An 18,571-nucleotide genomic window follows, 5' to 3' on the forward strand; every position below is an offset into this window, starting at 1 on the left:
TGTTCCCTTCTGTGAAAAGAATGACTTAATAGTGTGCTGCATTTTATCACAAGTATATGTAGTCATTTTATTGAGCTTGCTCTGTGTCACAAGGTGATATTACCCGTATTCATTTTCAAAGTAACATAAAGGAAAATTGTGTGTTTTCTGAATAACATCTGGCTGCAAAAACAGAACAGGAAAATGTCACAAAATGATCAAAAAATAATTAACAAAGAATAAAAATAAATAATTTGTTACCGAATATAATTCATCACTACCTCTTTGAATTGACAGTTCAGATTAATGTTGATGTGCATGTTTTTGTCATTTAATGCATCGAGATTCAGTATTCTTGTTACAGCCTTCCACAGCTGCTTTTATTTACTTAAACTGGTATCCTGCTGTTGGTTCACAAAGAGGAGTTTTAACATGAGCAGGGTGATTACATAAATTTGCAAACAATGAACGTTATTCAAGCAGGGCTAAAGTCTCTTGCTATATTTAACCACTTCTCTTTTCATTCATGGTAATATCCTGCTTTAGGATTAACCCTGATTTGGACCGGGCAACAAAGTATTCATGGTGGGATGTGAGCTCAGCAAGCACGAGCGGTGATGACGTTTGTTTGAGGAATTAGATGACGAAAAAGGGTGAAAAAAAGAAAGAGAGGGACAAAGATAATGAGTGATTGCATAATTATGTCATAAAAATAAAACTGGGGTTAGAGTGATGACCCATTTCTCTGAACTCAGGATGAATTCTGGGCTCAAACTCACCTCCTGTCAAATATTTGGTTATCATATCAAAATCACAAAATTTGAGGGAAACAGCTAAATAACTGCAGAGGCATAGAATGTCCAAAAGAGACACAAAACAACCACATAGACACAAAAAACCCTAAAATAGACACAAAATTACAACAAAAGACAGAAAACAACCAAATGAGACACAAAAGACCACAAAGAGATGCAAAGGAACTGTAAAGAGACATAAAGGGGACAAAGAATAACTACAAAGCTACAAAAAAACTACAAAAAAAAAAAAAAAAAACATAAAATTACCTAAAAGAGACACAAAACATCTACAAAAGGACATAAAACAACCAAGTCTGCGGTGGTGGGACCTTGTGCATATCTGTGCCCAGAAGCCCATAGTCTCCTAATCCGCCCGTGCCTGAGATGAAGATGATGCATTTTAAAACTTGACTGTCTTTGGCAAATTGTGTAATAAAACTAAGAATATTAAAAAAGCAAACTGGTAACTCTAGAAGAACAACAAGAGCACAAACATGGTATATTAAGTGACAGTACTTTAGCATACTGTGTGTGTCAGTTTAAAATGTTCAGTTTGTCTATCTACATAAATGTTCTTTGTGATTAATGTTCAGTTTATATTAAGTATTAAGTCGGCACAATGCAGCCAAAAGCAGAGCTGCAGTTCCACCGAAGTATAACACCACACCAGCACCTCCCTGTGTTATAATGTGAGAACTACAAAAGGAGTCAGTATAAACATTTTGTAGTCCCTAGAACAACAAAATAAATGTCCTGCAGGACATAAAGAGCACACAGACAGTAGTGTGGAGTGCAAGTCATGACAAACTGCATGATACTGGCGACAAAAGTGATATTATTACGGTTTAACATTATCTGCAGCTTTATTACCAGTTTCCAATGGGTTTTTTTGTGATTTTCCAGAATAACCACTAGAGGGCGCACTTACCTTTCTGCATGCAAAGCTGCAGAGGGGAATAAGGTGGGGAAGGGTTATACCTTTTGTTATCATCCTTCTGTTATTATAATTGACAAACGGGACCCATTCCTTGATGGGTTTTTTTTTTCAATAACATGTTTCTGCAATAACTGTGTAATCTACTACTCTGTGTAATTTAAATAAATGTGTTGATTTTCAGCACGTTTATATCAAAAAACGATTTCTCTCCATTGATCCAAGAGAGATTCAAAGGGTCAGTTCAGCTCCAAATCAAATCTAGGCTACATATTTTTACTCTTTCCTGTAGCACTTTATCAATCAGGATTGTTTTGATTTGAGTTGCTGATTTTTTAGCAGTATTGGCAGTAGAGATTTCTGCTTTTTCTTGAATATTAGTCCAGTCCAATAGGAGTCCAGCCTTTTTTTCACTGGTGTGGCCCAAGTGGGGCAGTGATTTATGCAGGGGTGGCAAGAAGCACAAGTGCTGCTGTGGGCAAATGCGTCGGCATAGTTTTAATTTTCCATTTTTGTCTTCACTACCCATACCTTCTTTAATTACCAACATTGCAGTTTCTTACTTTCCTTTTTCTAGTCTAGTTTAAAAGATAAATACACTCACCAATTAAAACACAATCAAGCGACACCACAGAAATGTAAAATAAAGCTGCCATACTTTATCAAAGCAATAGTTCCTCCAAACTTAAGTAGCACAATAGCAAGTATTAAATGCCAACAAAATCGAAGAGCCAAAAATCAAAATAAATAAGCCTGAGTTAATAATCTTTTTTATCAGTTCTCTCAGTTTATTTGTATGTAAATTTAGTCACGCTTCTTGACACTACTTTGGCATTTTGCTGCTTCTCAGGTTTAAGACTGAATTGCACCTGGAAATTAAAATTCAGTCTGTTCCACAAACAGTTCAAACTGAGGCAAATAGCCAATCATGATGGAGTGGCACCTGGGGTTACCAATCAGACTTCAGGGGTGGCCACTCCCCTGCAGCTGTTAGCCATTTGGTCAATACCTGGTCATTGGTGAGCATCTGTCACTTTAGTTTTTGCTGTATGTTCTGCACTATTAAAACTAGTCGGCCTTTGTCGGCTATTTTTCAGCTTATTCATCATGTTGAATCAGTATTGGAGCACAAAGGTGAGTGAAATCACTCTGATTGACAGTTCAGCTCAGTGAACAAGAGGAGAAGCAAACAAATGACTTAAGTCAAGGGATCAAAATAAACTTATTATATACGATTTTTTCAGCCATTGCAAACTACAGCCGAAATGTGTTATTGTTCCCTAGCACACAGTAAATAACCTTCAGTATTTAGCAATTGTGTTGTGTTGTTCATGTGCTAACTAGCTGACTAGCATCTTGGTTCTGTCCTGTCAGTCTCCTAGTTTCCCTTTTTTAAAGATGAATACAGACTACTGCCATCTGCTGCTATGTAGAGTCATTTCCTTTTACACAAGTGCAGAACATACATGCATCTTTATGATGTGTTCGTGTGCAACTTTTCAGCTGAGACACAGTTGATGTGAGGCAATGCAACAGTGGGCCTTTGTACCCACTCTATCTTAAATGACTAGATGGCACTTTGCTTGTGGTGCTCAAAGCTCCAAAACAACAACAACAACAACAACAACAACAACAACAATAATAATAATAATAATAATAATTCATTTGAAAAACTCTGCAACAATGTTTTTTTTGTTTTTTTTCCTCAGAAATCATGATCACTAAGCACCACTGAGCCAGCTAACCCTACAGCTCAGCCAAGGAGGACGCTATTAATGTTTACACAAAGCGAGCCTTTTGTCCATGAGTAAATGCAGACTGATGAATAACACTACAGGTAAGGGAAAAAATATTTGATTTTGGGGGTTTAAGTGCAGCTGTTCACACTCTAGAGTTTCCGGCAGTGATTAAAAAAGACCAGACTTATTTGTAAATTGGCTGATTTTTGATCGTAAGACACTTGACTACGAGCATATGTTTAAGGTGCAGCTTTGACTTGCAGGAGAAGCTGTGAAGGGAGTGATGAGTGTTGCAACAGATGGAGGTTTTATAGAGAATCTGGGAGTGACTGTCTTGCTTGAGGGAATTCAAAGAATTGGTTGGTATATGGGTGGGGATTACACAGGGATTTTTTCACTTTCTTCTCACTTATCCTTACTTTTTAGCAATGGTATATGGTCCGATGAACTGCGGTCAAGTATACTTCATTCACATTTCAGTGGTTTATCAGAGTTAAAAGAAAGTTTTCAAAGCTTCACTAAAACTGCACTGTCAGTATCTGCTCTCCGTCTTAAACCTCGGTGGAGCTCCCACAGAAGCTTTGCTGCAGAGTCAGACCGCAGCATGCCTCCAGCAGAGTGAATTACCCCTCTGCTGTTATTGTTGGTGGGTGTTTTAAGATTTGGAAACCTGCTGTGTCATTTTTGTGCACATCAAAATAGAAACAGCAACTTTTGTACAGAAACTGCCAGAAGTGTAAAGAGTTCTTGGTCATTATCTATACATAGATTTATATTTTAGGCATTCGCAGTCTCTCACACAGATATGCAATGCGACAGCAGTACAATGCCAAGAAGAGAAAGAGGCCGGAGGAGGAATTATTTTTTATTGTTGCCAGTTCAGATTAAAGAGAATGACACCATGTTGCCAAAGAGGAGTCACAGTTTAATCTGGTTTACTGTCAAATCCTCCAAAAGAACACTCAGGCCTTCAGGTCTTACTTTAGAGCTGCATTATTGTTTGTCTCAGCGTGACGTGTGAGTGGTAATCATCGGCTGCTATGACAGGATGGAGAGGAGCTCAATACTCCGTGTGAGTGGCAGAATCAGACTGACACAGATTGAAAATCCTGCAGCCAGTGACAGAAATGATGTTTACTGAAGTACTATTTTGATGTTCTTGTACTTTACTTATATTATCATATTTTTCCTCCTATCTGTAGCATTTAGATTGTTTGAGTGTGAGTTGCCAAGTGTCTGATATGTCAGTCATAGAGATGTCTGCATTCTCTCCAATATAATGGAATTAGATGGCACTTGACTTGTGGTATTTAAAGTGCAGAAAAATACATTTGAAAAACTCAAAAGCAGTGTCTCTTTCCAGGAATCATGACCCGGTTACTCAAGATAATTCACAGACCTTGTTGTGAGCAGTAATTAGCACTACAGGTAAGAGGAAAAATAAAATTTATTTTTATTCTGGGGTAAACTGTCCCTTTAAGTATTTTAATATTATGCAGCTTTATACCTCTACTCCACTACATTTGAGTGGGAAAAATCACACTTTCCCTCACTAAATTTATGACATTTCACATTACCATTTTATACAGGAAAAAAAGACTTATTTAAAGATTTAAAATACAATGGATTGCAAAAGATTAAACCAGTGGTTCTCCACCCTTTTTTGGCTAAAGGCATCAAAACAGAAGTGTGCAATTGAAGCTTTTTGTCATGATTTTTATAAGCTGTAAGACATTAAGACATGTTCCCTCTAAACCTCTTAAATGGTTTAATAATCATTTGAGCTCCAAAGAGTCAAATATGTCAAATACTTTTTCACAAAAAAGATGAGTTGAGAAATCAATCAACTCTTGACAATGAAAGATATTTACACCATAAATTAATGCAGAAAGGGCACATATTTGTGTAAAAAGGCACCCGCATGAAGGAAATTAAGTGTTTGATGGTCAAATTGTTTTTAGCAAAGGACCCCCAAACTCCCTGTTTCACATATGTTCCTCCAATTTTTGGAACAAAATCTATGCCCTATGCCTTTACTTTTATTACAGCATTCTTACAGTGTTGTAATGCTATTTTTACTTAAGTAAAGAATCTGAGTACTGCACCGCCTGCAGTTCAGACATTTCACTATCTAACAAAACTATAACAAATATATTAAACATTACAGAGTCACTGTGTGTTGACAGAAAAAATGATCATAATACATTTGTGGATGACAACAAATCAATTTGCTTGAAATTTTCAAATACAATACGAGAAAAAAATCAGTCTGTCCGAAAGCACAATTTTTGATGTGCCTATATGGATTTATTCCAGCAGCTAAATTCACGGTTCCTCCCTTCACCCGAGACATCAGCAATATGCAAATAAAGTGAGTGCTCCTAGGAAACACACTTATTTGTGGATTCTCTTTCCTTGGGCCATACGCCATCCTTTCAGCTCGCAGAAGAATCGCTTGCACAGCAGAAGTTTTGCAAAAAGAAAAAAAAAGAAATCTGCCACATTTGGATTTTTGAGACTGCAAAAAAATGCCATTAGTGGGTGTTCAGGTTTGTAGGTCACTGACTGATGTAATTTCTCTTCTGGAATGCCAGAAGGAAAATGTGTGAAGTGAAATATTTCCACTTTAGTGCCAAGGCCAAAAGCGCTAGAGTAGTGTGAATAAAGTGGATGTAGAGATTTATTGTCATACATATAGAAATTCTCTGCATTATGCAAAGCCATTTTGACCAGTAATAAAAACATATTTTCTATTACGGGGCATTGCAGATAGACTGTGAGAGAACCAGAAACAGGAGATCAGTTGCAAACAATTATTCCCTCTTTCATTTATCTCCCTCCACACTCAGGTTGTTGCTTTCACAGTTCATTCAAATCTCTTGAGTCTGTCTGTTATTGAAAAATGCTGCTGTCCCCAGGAGATACACCCCCCTCCGGAGCCCTCAGAGGCAATTCAGCAGCAGACACTATTTCAATTCTCCATGCCTGTAAAGTGTTCTTATTTGCTACTTGAATGAACTAAGAGACAACATGTGTCATTTGCAACTGTTACATTTGCATCTCTGTGACGCATATGTGCTCGTGTGCTCTGCGGGTGCATGTCTTTCAGGGTCTATGTATGCATACATGAAAGCACCTCTTCACTTCAGATGTGTTTTGTTTCGCTGTTACTTTACTCCAATGTTTGACCTTCACTGTGCAGAATGATGCATGCACAGACAAGAAGGATGATAATAGACAGACAGAAAGAAAGTTGTGACAACTGTGTAGGCATCTGTCTGAAAAGATACAAAAGCCCAAACTGTTTCATTATTCAGAGAAATAATCCACCCAAATGTCACTTTTGGACCTGGATCTGTCTGTTGAAGGTTGCCTCCTACCAGTGGTGGGAGAAATATTCAGAACATTTACCTAAATACTTAAACAGTACAGTTATACTTGCAAGTAAAAGTCAGGCATTCAAAATCTTACTTAAGTAAAAGAATGCAAGTATCTCTAGTATTTTTTTTCTCGAGTTATCAAGTCATAGTGCACTTTATGCAGAAGATTGTATTATATTGATGGAGGGTTTCTGCTAATGGATTACCACTAATATTACTAATAAGAATATGTTGTGACTTTTGCTTTTGCTTTATTGTCATAAAAAAATCTAAAATTTGTCTTGCATCCCAAGATGTCAACAGTTTCACATAAATACAAAAAAACCCCAACAATTAGCAAAACAACAAAATCATACAATAAATGCTACAAATCACAACAAATAATATGAAGTGTATGCAGTACAACATATTACTCATTAACTATCACATTCAGTGTTGGACCCAGGTTACTTAGAGGCTATACTCTGATTTAATAGGTTGACAGACAGAGGAACTAATTAGTTCCTCAGCTGGTTTAATTGAGCCTGTGGGACTCCAAATCTTACTTTCGTTCTCTTTTGTGTCTAAAGGCCACGACAAACCAAACCAATATCAAAGAACTAGTAGTGACGAATGCCAACAGTTGAGTCGCCTCACATTGCTTGTGTCTCGGCCACTTGAACACACCATAAGATTACAGCCAACAGCCAACTAGCACACACACACAGTCTGTGCCTGCATGAGAGGATATTACTCTCCATAGCAGCAGGAGGTGATAATCTGTCCTCGTCATTCAAAAGAGGAAACCAGAAGGCTGACAGGACGGACTCACAACACTATTTAGCCTGTTTGCACACCAACAGCAAAACCTGATGTTGAAAGAGCAAAAGATATTTACCGTCCACTAGCGAACAGTAACACAAACAGTTACAAACTATTTCGGCTGAAGAGCTCAATGGCAAAACAAAAACAAATTTACCCAATATAATGAGTTATTTCCATATCACACACTCTTGACTTTTGCCGTTTTTTTGCGTTCCTCACTTCCGTTTCTCTTCTTGTCCGCTGAGCTGAACAGCAAATCAGAGTAATTCACTGACAGTCTCAAGCCGATTCAACATGCTGAATTGTCCGAAAAGACCAGGGCAGACTGGTTCCAATGCAAAAACTGACAGACGCTTATTAATATTGACCAGCAACTAACCATTTGCTTGGTGTGTCAGGGCCCTGAGTGACTGATGGGAACAACCATTTTTGAAATTGGTCCAGTATTTCTTTACAGTCCACTTGATCTGTTTCCACTTTTGTCTTCTGGCAAAGTGGACCAATTTGAAAAGCTGTTGTCTCCACAATTAGTTACTAATAGGGTCCAGGTTGAAGAATACCACAGCTTCCATTTCATTACTTTATATTTTTTTAAGTAGTTACATCTATTACAATGCATCATCATTCTACAAACTGATCATGCTTTGTATGTCAAACACAAATCTAGATAGTGACTGTAGCTCTCAAATGAATGTAAGAAAAACAATATTTCCCTGCAAAATGTAGTAAAGTGGACGTGTGTCGGTATAGTAGGTAGCATTACATTCTACACGCTGCTTTCTATGCATAAATAAGCATACATCTATTTTCTGAGCTCATTTGCACTCCAAACAGAAAAACATAGAAACTTGAGAAACATTACATCCACTCCAATGCTCAAGTATCCTCAGAGTTAGGCCTATTATGGTATTGACAGCTCTGTCTGTTCAGTCAATGCTGTTAACCACAGGACGCCACCAGTCAATAACATAAGCTGCAGCACACAAAAAAAACGGGTGATGCATTAATACTTAAATTACATTGAGACAAATAACTGTCTGACTGATATACAATTGACTGCAAAAAACTTTAAAGTGGTTGATAATACGAGCATTCTGCATCTGCGTTGATGTGCTAATATCTTAATGGGGGGGACTTGACAACTTGGACTCATTGCTCACGGCAGTGACTTGGCACCGATCCAGTCTTCACCACAGAGAGAAGAGAAAGATAAGGGAGAGGGGTGGATCAATGCAGGGCAGAAAGACATGCTGTGTATTGCTGGAGCAGATTCATAATACAGTTTTTAATAGCATCACACAAAGAAAGATTGTCTTTCCTGAAACGCTTCTTCAAGAAGAGAGCTGCAGCAGCGTCATATATTTTCTGGCTCTATTCTTGCTCTCATCAGTCACCAACAGTGTGTCTCTTTTTCTGCCTGCTTATTTATAAAAAAGCATTTTAAAAACAGATGATCGAAAGCGTCTGACTTCTCACTGTCAAATTCAGTGCTTTATGATTAGATTAATCATTTCACAGCATCTTCAGGCCTGTCATGGACAAAGTTAAAGGAAAAGTTGCTTTCTTGTCAAGATTTGGATGAGAAGACCGATACTCTTATGTCTGTTCACTGAATGTAAAACTGGAGCCAGAAGATGTTTGGCCAAAGTCAACATAAACACTAGAAACAAATAGAAACTATAAAAGTGCGCTCAGTAGAGTGCAGATCTCTGCCAGGCAGCCGCCCAAGCTGATCGCTGCCTTTCTACACAATTTTATTCCAGCAGATGTCCTGCATCACCTTTCAGACGCATCCCATAGGCTAATCACAATATGCTCCTTGTCAATCTTTGATGGAGTTCTTCTCTCGGCCGCTGTATGTGAAAAATAGATAATGATTTAATAATGAGGGAGGATGAAAAATATTTTAATAACTAGAAGACAGCTTCAAATCTTTGATCCATATGATCAATTTGACCATCTTTGTTAGGCTAAAGCACAACAAGATAGTTAATAACAACAACTAACAAAGTTAAAGCAGACCAAAAGGAAACCTTTCCTCTACAAAGCTTTACTTATGGTAGAGGCATAAATATCAAGGAAAAAAATAGCAAATCAAAGTAACAGGCAGACAAAATGTACCACTTCTGAAATGTTCCCACCGTGTTGTCCGTCATAACCACACCGAGAAATTGTCTCAGTGAAATCTTCCCTCCTGGCTCCCTTACAGTCAAGATAGCAATGAGAATAACAAAAAAGTTGACTTATTCATCTTGTTTAGTGCATCATAACAAATCTAATATGGAATAAATCTGCCGATGATTGTCAGTGTCAGTTTTGGAGCCACAATGACACAATGAATGCTAAAATGTGACCTGCAACTGATGATAAGGTTTCTTGTTTTTAGCCGACAGGTTCTGGATCAGTCATGACTGTGTATACAAAATATGTGGCTGATTGGTCCTGTAATTTGTGAGATTAGCTGCAAACAGACAGACATGCACATACACGACTCAACGAATGACCCCTTCCATGCTTGTGTCTGGTGAACATAACAACTAGCCTGGATCTGTCCAAGCAGCAGAATCCACCCACCAGCACCTCTAGAGCTCAACATGCTTTATTAGGGCCTAATAGATGGAGAGCATCATTAATTTTATCATTAAATTCTTGGCAAGAAATTCCCCCAAAATGTTGAACTCTTCCTCTAAAAGGCTCCAGAGCAAACTTGTGTGTCAATTTGAGGGACGCTGCGAGGACGTAATCCTCATTCTCAAGTCTTACTTACAGGCTTTGTTTAATGGTGCCACTCCCAACAAAACAACCAGCCCTTTTTGCTCCATGGTAAAACTGGGGCAAGTGCAAATCCATAAAATATGTAAAGGGTGAAGTCTTAAGCCTGCCCGCCATTTCCTGCTGCCATGGGACCAGGAAGATTAGGGTTAAGAGGAGAAAGGGGAGTGTATGAACAAATACTTTACTCCATCAACCATAACAACTGACCCAGATTCTCAGATCAGTGTGTTTCCATATTAAAACTTTTATTTCTGACATTGTATCCACGTGTCTTTGTCAATATGTTAATACTTACCTATTTTCCAAGTTTGGATGTCATCACATTGCAGCAGATACTATAGGGCTACATCAAATATATGATTATCTTTCCCACGAGTACTGATGATTGATTTCTTTACCTGTCATGTTTCAAAAGCTTTCTGATGTCTTCATGATTGGATCTAAAGTGCCTTGAAGCGAACACTTTGATGATCAACGTGGCTAGGAAATAAAATTCTTCCATCACTGAGGAATCCCTAGGGGGCCTACAGGGTGGACAAGCTTTTTCTTTACTGGACAATAAAAGTAATTGAATAATTGAAAGATAAATAATTAAAAAAGAAAGAAAGTGAGGCGGCTCTTTTACAACCTCAGACAGCTTAATATATTCAGTCTCCCTGGAGCTTTCCTCCTACTGGAAAGCATCATGAACCGGTCAGGGAGTGGCTCCTGTGGCATTGTGCTTCTTTAAAAATGAATACTCTGTGAATCCTTTGTATTGGCAGCATGGACCACATTTTATAGTTTGTCTTACATCTGTGATCCATTTGTATTTATCTTTTTTTAAAGGTCAAGTGTGTAAGATGTGAGGGTCTATGGTGGCATCTAGCAGTGAAATACAGACTGAAGCCAGCTAAAACTTCCTCTGGCTAGAATTACCTCAGTTTTCATCATTCAGGAGTTTTTTTCCAGGAGCGAAATTATCCACAGATGTCTCTTCCTCTCCAAAACAAACAGACCAGGTGATTAAAACAGCTAAAAACACTGAATAAAGCAGTTTTGTGTTACAAATCATTGCATCTCCAATGCTATTTGGCATCTTGGAGATGGGCTGCTTGTTCACCTCATGCTATTGTCTTCTCACCATTTTTCGATCCAAATCATGTGATTTTTCCAATGAGCCAAATTATCTGCAGTTTCATGTAGAAATCATGTTTTTCCGACATTGTTTGCTGTTTGGTCTAACACTTTTTCTCCACGATAACTCAAGAACCAGACATTCAAGAGGTTACACCAAAAGCTGAATTATCTGCAAAAGTCTCATGCTCTTCAAAACAAACAGACACTGTGATAAACCTCTAGAAATGCTGAATAAGGCAGTTTTACCGGTGCTTCTGATTGCAGATGGGCTTTTTAATATGATGGCTGATAACAAAACATGGTGTGAATGGCCCTATCAGGAGCCAGTGTTTGGTTTGTCCATTCTGGGCTGCTGTAGAAACAGTGATCTCCAGAAATGAGGACTTGCTGCCTTTTAAGATGTAAACAGCTCATCCCCCCCCCCATTACTACACACCGAACCTTTAGATTCTTATTTTATGCATAGTTATTAACTGAGCAGTAGATTTCTTAAACACAGCATAAAAACTTTGCTATTGCTATGTTCCTATTTACATATTGCATGAGCATGAGACAAATAAAACATTTAAATCTGAACCATCTGAATTTGTCCTTTGAAGAACATCAAATCTCAGTCATTTCATCTGAAATTTATCACTTGCAATGTCACTTTTAGCCTCTGCATTTCCCTGCATTTCAGGAAGAGCACTGCTATCTTGTAACAAGAGGCTGATCTCTGCGCTAGAATCAAGACAATGACACTTGATGTGATGGCTCGGTGATTGCTCGAGGTATGACCACGGAAAGACGGGAGACATGGGAGTGGAGACAAGAAGAAGAGAAAATGAGAAAGGAAAGGAGAGACAAGTAGGCATGCAGGGACAAAAGATACAGAAAGAAAAGGAGGAAATCCCGACGAGTGGGAGAGAAATCTGAGAGACTCAGAGAGTCTCACCAGAGAGGCGGTGCAGACAAAGCACTGATTTTATTTTCAGCTTCAGTGTATTTTTGACACCTCCTGAGCATTAGGACAAGAAAAATACTGCTAAATAATACATTAAATAGAAAATCTGTGGAAAAATATAGTTTTATCAGGGTGAGAGTTCTGATTATCTTGTAAACTTAAGTTGAAAACAGCAAAACAAGAGTTTTTGAAAGATTAACCACTGACTGCAGATATATACTGTATTCCATTCTGTCAGTGTCCTAAACATTTTATGGAAATAAATCAAATTTTTTTTACTAGTTTACAATTTACAGAAACACTTGACTTGTGCATAGAAAAGTTGATGGTCGTTGTTGATTTCATGCACACATATTTTTAACCTACTTTTATGTACATAATAGTACTATTTTCAAAAAAAGTGTTATCTCAATAATTGGAGCAAAAGCAACATAAACACAAAGTATGAGGACAAAAAACAAACAAACAAAAACAACATATTACATAGATTTACAAACATATTATATAGATTTAAAGCCCACAACATTAAAGTCTTGTGCACTTACCTTCTGCCAGACATGTTATGATCATATTCAAGCCCACAGCTGTTAACATCTGCTGCTGCAGCGGCCCATGCCTGAACAGTTCTTTCTCTCGCTCCATGTCTCGCTCCATGTTTTCTTTCACAATAAAATTTGTGTATGGGTGAGTGAATGAAGAGGATTTGATCTTAGAGCAAGCATTTTTGTTTTGTTTTTTGTTTTTTTGTAAGAGGTGCAAATAAAATATGGGATTTGGAGGCCGATAGATGCAGTGATGAGGTATCATTAAAAATCAACGGCCTGGGACAGCAGAGAGTATGCCCATCCTTTGATGGTGAAGATGTGTGCAAAGACTGGAGAGAGTATGAGTTTCACAAGGTGTTGTTTTTTCAGGAGTGAGCTGAAGTCTAAGAAATGGAGTGAATATGTTTGTGATTAGGATTTTTAGATGTGAAAACCACATTGTTCCTGACAGTAAACTGATCCACATCACAGCGATGGTCAAAACCTTTTTCCCAGACCTGATGATGAGTGAGAGGACCACAGGAGGGGTTCAAAAACAAGGTTTAGAGCTTAGAAACCAAAGCACTTGCCTGAACACCCACAACCATTACGACATGAAGCTCTGGGCGTATAAAGAGTGCCCTCGGGGTACACCATAGGCGAGCATGTAGCTGTATGTTGCAGGTAAAGGAAAGAGCCAGATATATCTAATGGAGGTTGTTGGTCACTGTTGTTATACATATACAATTTCAATGTCCAGCTTTGTTGTCCTTGTTCTTAGCTGTATATGCATTTACATTTTCCTGTAAATTGTACTGTATTTAAGTACATAAAGAGCAAATTGAAACAGTCAAATCCTTGAATGTGTACACATATTTGACTGAATACATATAGACAATACATATAGGAGGAAATACTTCAGTTTTGAAGCTTTTATGCGTCTTACAAAGGCTTTTGCTAACAAGTGGGATGTCACTATGCCGAACATAACTTCAGGCCTACAACCTTATTGTGGTGGTAATGATGAGGTCATGCAACAGTGTGGTTTGCTTATAGTCTAACATTAACTTCCTATGGCTTTTGCATTTACACTTCAAAAATGATAACAGAGTTATTAATCTTATTTTCAGCAATAATCCAAGATCCAATGGAAAATCCCATAGGCTTTATGACGAAGGAACCAGGGTGACATTAACTTCCGGATCAGCTGTGAAAAAAAATGTCATCCCTGCAGCACTCTAACTTTACGAGTCACAAACCATGCAACAACAAGGGTGACAACCGAAACCATATGTAACGTGTTTTTTAAACTTAGTTCAATTCAATGCTTTATTCCAGAATCAGGGTCCATGTAAAAAGACAAAACATCACAAACAATAAATACATACACAAACACAGTATACAATCATGGTTTAAAAATAGATACACCTATTTAAGTTAATGTCTACAAAAGAGACAGCTACACTAGTGTCTCCACAGCTGGGATTGGTGACATATAGTGCCATACCTCAGAGCTGGCAGATGAATTTATACATGACATTCCTTGAAACAGCTCAACAACAGGGTTTTGAGTCATGCAGCAACAAACATTTCACTTGCACTACACCACCCAGGTCTTCTCATGGCACTATTATTTTAAACTGCTTGCTACTTCTGTAGACTTGCCTTTTTGTACTTTGACCACAGGTGGGCAGTGTAAAGCGATGTTCAATGTGCTCTGAACAGAGATATCTTCACTTTATTTAAACACATGCTAAATTTACTTTTTTCATTGATATATGAGTAACTTTTTAATATATTCATTTAATGTATTCAGTTTATTGAGTTAGGACAGTGCACATTAATCAACATATCAGCAGTAAGCATCAATGTAAAAATGACAGAATTAGCACAATTGCTAAATCTCACCCATAGTCCTAACACAGGCGCCATAAAAAAGCAGCTACACATACAGCTCACAGAACAGTCCACAGACAACATATTATATTAAAAGAACGAAACTACCTACAATAAGCAGTAAAAAACAAACAAACAAACATATGATGAGCTCAAAAAAAGCCCCCGGCCTTGGGCATCAGAGGAGAATGCCGTTTATGTATGGGTCCATGACTGGTTTGTTTTCAAGTAATGTTTAGGGTTTTTTTGAAGGTTGAGTAGTTGTCATAGTTCCTAATATGTGCCGGTAGCTTATTCCAAGAATGTGTGCCTCTAATGGACACCACCAAGACCTTTTATTGTCATTTTTACTTTTAAGCAATTTCTGCATTACAATTTTTCATCCATTGGAATAGAGAGGGGAAAAAAAACACATCAAGTGTTCAATTCAGTTTATTTTAGCTAATTATTTATAAGTGGATTTAGAGTAGAAATCTGTTGTAATGTTATTTTTTGTGTTTGGAACATAACTGGGTTCTGAATGAGTGCATCTAATGAAAATAAAACGCATCCATATTGAAATGGTGGTTTTAGGGGCCCCTGGAGGTCTCGGGCACCCCTGTTTGAGCACCCCTGCCACACGGAGCGCTCCTCAGTCTCCTCCTCCCGCTCGGTCCCGCCTCCAGGAGTGACATGGGGAGAGAGAGAGGGACTCTGCAGACACACACACACGCACACACACACACACTCTCACAGAGTCACACACACTGAGCTTTTCTCCTCAGCCTGCTGTGTCTCCACTAACGGGACAACTTTAAACCTCCAGGATATCTCCTCCGCTTCTCCGCTTTCCTGTCGCCTCCATGTGAAAACCTCGACCCGGAGTGAGGTGAGTGCACTCATTTAGTTGCTAGTTTTTTTTTGGAGGGTTGAGCCGAAACTAAACGAGGGGGAAGAAGAGGGGATTTTTCTCAGTGGAGGAGGAAGCAGCAGGCAGGAGGAGGAGGAGAGGCATGTCCGACTCCTGCTCCTCTTGGAGCAGTTTTAGCTAGCTCACTTTACCGCCTTTCGAGGGTCACCAAACGCCTCAGTAACGTGTAATTAAACCGGCGAAAAGCGGCGTTTCCGCGGCTCGTGCATTCAGCCGCACGGTTTGAGATTAGCACAGCGGCTTCAACATCCTCCCCGGGATGTTGTTGCTGTTACACCGCTGTAATGTTACACATGGCCCTTAATACAACCGACGCTGCAGCAGATACTTCGGTGTTTTGGACAGTTTGAGTCCGTTAAAAGCTGCCGAGGTTCACTTAGTAAAAGTGCCGTGACTTCATGAGTCCCTCTGCAGAAGTTGAGTGCAGCTCACCGAGGCTGCAAATGCTCAGGTTTTGGAAACTGAGGTTTCAGCGTCCAAACTTTTGAATTGAAAAATGTGTGCACACCTTCATTTGGCCGAACTGCAGAAATAGATTTGTTAGGGACTGCTAACATTTATTTTCCTTCTCGATTGATGTGTTGTTTATTTGATCAACCGCGGTCACAGTTGCTTATTTGGTCAAGCTGCCTCAAATTCAAACAATTTACAATGATTTATAAACAGAGAAAAGCAGCAAATCGTCACACACGAGAGGCAACAACCGGTATGTTTGATATTTTTGATTGATCAATGGCTTAAATCGATATCTGATAACTCTTCGTATTATTAGAACAGTCCATAACGATATCCACGTACAATGATATAAAAAACATAAAATCTTAACAAAGAAGCTGTTGCAACTAACAATATTATTAATAAACATGTCGATTGTTGTCTTATATAATCTGTTGCTTTATAAAATAACCAAAAATAGTCACTATCTGCTTATTTTGTCCAACCAACTGCCCCAAATTAAATTTACAGAGAAGTAAAAACAGAGAAAACCAGAAAATCATCGCACATAAGAGGCTAGACCCGTCATGTTTGACATTTTTGATTGATAGATGACTTAAATCAATTATTTAAACTTTCTGTCAATTGACTAATTCAACAACAGTCCACAAATGTTCAGATATAAAAGCAAAAAAAACCCCAAAAAACCCCCAAAAAACCAAAATTAGAGAATCTGGGACAAGCAATTTGCTTAAAGGACTGTAACTAACACTAAATTTGATTAGTAATAAATCTACCTATGATTTCTTGTTTAATCCATTGTTCCATAAAATATTAGAAAATAATAAACATTTGCTTATTTTGTCCAACTAGCTGTACAAACTCAAACAAATTCAATTTACAGTAATATATATACAGAGAAAAGCAGCAAAACGTCACACATCAAACACGAGAACCAACAATTTGACATTTTTGATTGATAACGACTCAAGTCAAGTTTTATAACTGTCAGTCGGCTCACTGACCAACAGGTCAAAACCCAAAGATGTTCATTTTACTATGATATAAAAACAGAAATTCCTCACATTTGAAATTAGAAGTAACAATAAAAGCAAAAAATCTACTAATTATTTTCCCAGTTATCACTTTGGTGTATAAAAACAAGGGAAAAAAATAAGGGAAAAATCCCATTACAATTATTTTGATAATTATTGTGGCCAGATCTAAAAAAATATTAATAACATTTTATTATTAATAAAATTTTACCCTAAAAATGCTCTTCTGCAATTTGGGTTTTGTGCTTGGCCTTATTGGGATTTTGATAATATTTTGATACATTTTGCAGCCCTAGATCAAATGTCCATAAGATCTTCAGTTTATATTCATACAAAACAAAAAACAGTGGAAACCCCTCACTTGCAAATGATCAAAATTATTGTTTTATTTTCTGACAGTCGATGACATCTGCATTACAGTACGGACTAGTCCACATTAAACATCTATGTGACCCTTTCGCACCACGATGACATCAGAACTGAGCCATTCACGAGCTGTCACTGCCTCGTGTTCACACAAAAGACTGGAAATGTCTCCACTTTGTTAGTGTCACTTTGTGCGAGATGTTCACTGTGTTAAGGTGGGTGGTATCTCTGCCTGGCTGTGTTGGCCTTTTAAATGTTTGATGCGTGGAGACGTCCTGTGCGCTTTCTCCTGCTGCTCCTCTCTGCATCTGCACCAGCTGTCAGCTCATGTTAGAAATGGGCTCTTAGAGGGATGGTAAAATCGCTCTTCATGCATGCACACTTACTGTACCTACAGTGTGTATGTGTGCATGTAAGTAACAGAAAATGACCTGCAGGTTTGCATCATAAACATGCACACAGATTGTAATGTTTGATTACATTGAATCTTGTAATGTAGCACACGGCCCGGGGCTGGACTACTGTGTGCAGCTCTGTTTCAGCTCTGACATGTGACGCTCTCAAGTGAAATTGTGACACTGCATAGAAGATGCTCTCTACATAGATTTTTTAAGAACATTTTTTTTGGCATTTTCTACATTTTATTACAGTCAATAAAGGAATGACAGGAGAAAGAGATGCAGTAAAGGTTGGCCGGACTTGAACCGGTTATTCTGCTGTTCAGTGTTGGCATTGTGTCATCTGGCTTTCTGCACATGATCAGCAGAAAGTTGTGCGCGTTGTAAGATGGAGCTGCAGGGCACAGTGTGCAGAGGCGAAGCGTAGTGAAGGCACCATGTGTGGTAGGAAAGCCAAGAGAAATTTCATAAACAAAACTGAGCAGAGACTGTTTTGGCAAGGAGGCGGTTGACCTCT

General features: G+C 38.3%; 1 protein-coding gene and 1 long non-coding RNA gene across 2 annotated transcripts in view; both read left to right on the plus strand.

The window, feature by feature from the left end:
- Nucleotides 1-3,429: 3,429 nt before the first annotated feature.
- LOC148190215 (uncharacterized) lies at nucleotides 3,430-13,775 on the plus strand. Its single transcript, XR_015775325.1, has 3 exons — nucleotides 3,430-3,547; nucleotides 4,813-4,877; nucleotides 12,207-13,775. It is a non-coding gene; the product is annotated as an uncharacterized LOC148190215 (long non-coding RNA).
- Nucleotides 13,776-15,574: 1,799 nt separating this feature from the next.
- ppp1r16b (protein phosphatase 1, regulatory subunit 16B) overlaps nucleotides 15,575-18,571 on the plus strand; it is a 122,501-nt gene continuing 119,504 nt past the window's right edge. Inside the window, exon 1 of the mRNA XM_042505641.2 lies at nucleotides 15,575-15,758. The gene's annotated coding sequence lies outside the window, so the exon portion shown is untranslated. The remainder of the gene's footprint in view (nucleotides 15,759-18,571) is intronic.

Source organism: Plectropomus leopardus, chromosome 2 (genome assembly GCF_026936395.1).
Source record: "Plectropomus leopardus strain MGB_pleo_1.0 chromosome 2, ASM2693639v1, whole genome shotgun sequence".
NCBI lineage: Eukaryota > Metazoa > Chordata > Actinopteri > Perciformes > Serranidae > Plectropomus > Plectropomus leopardus.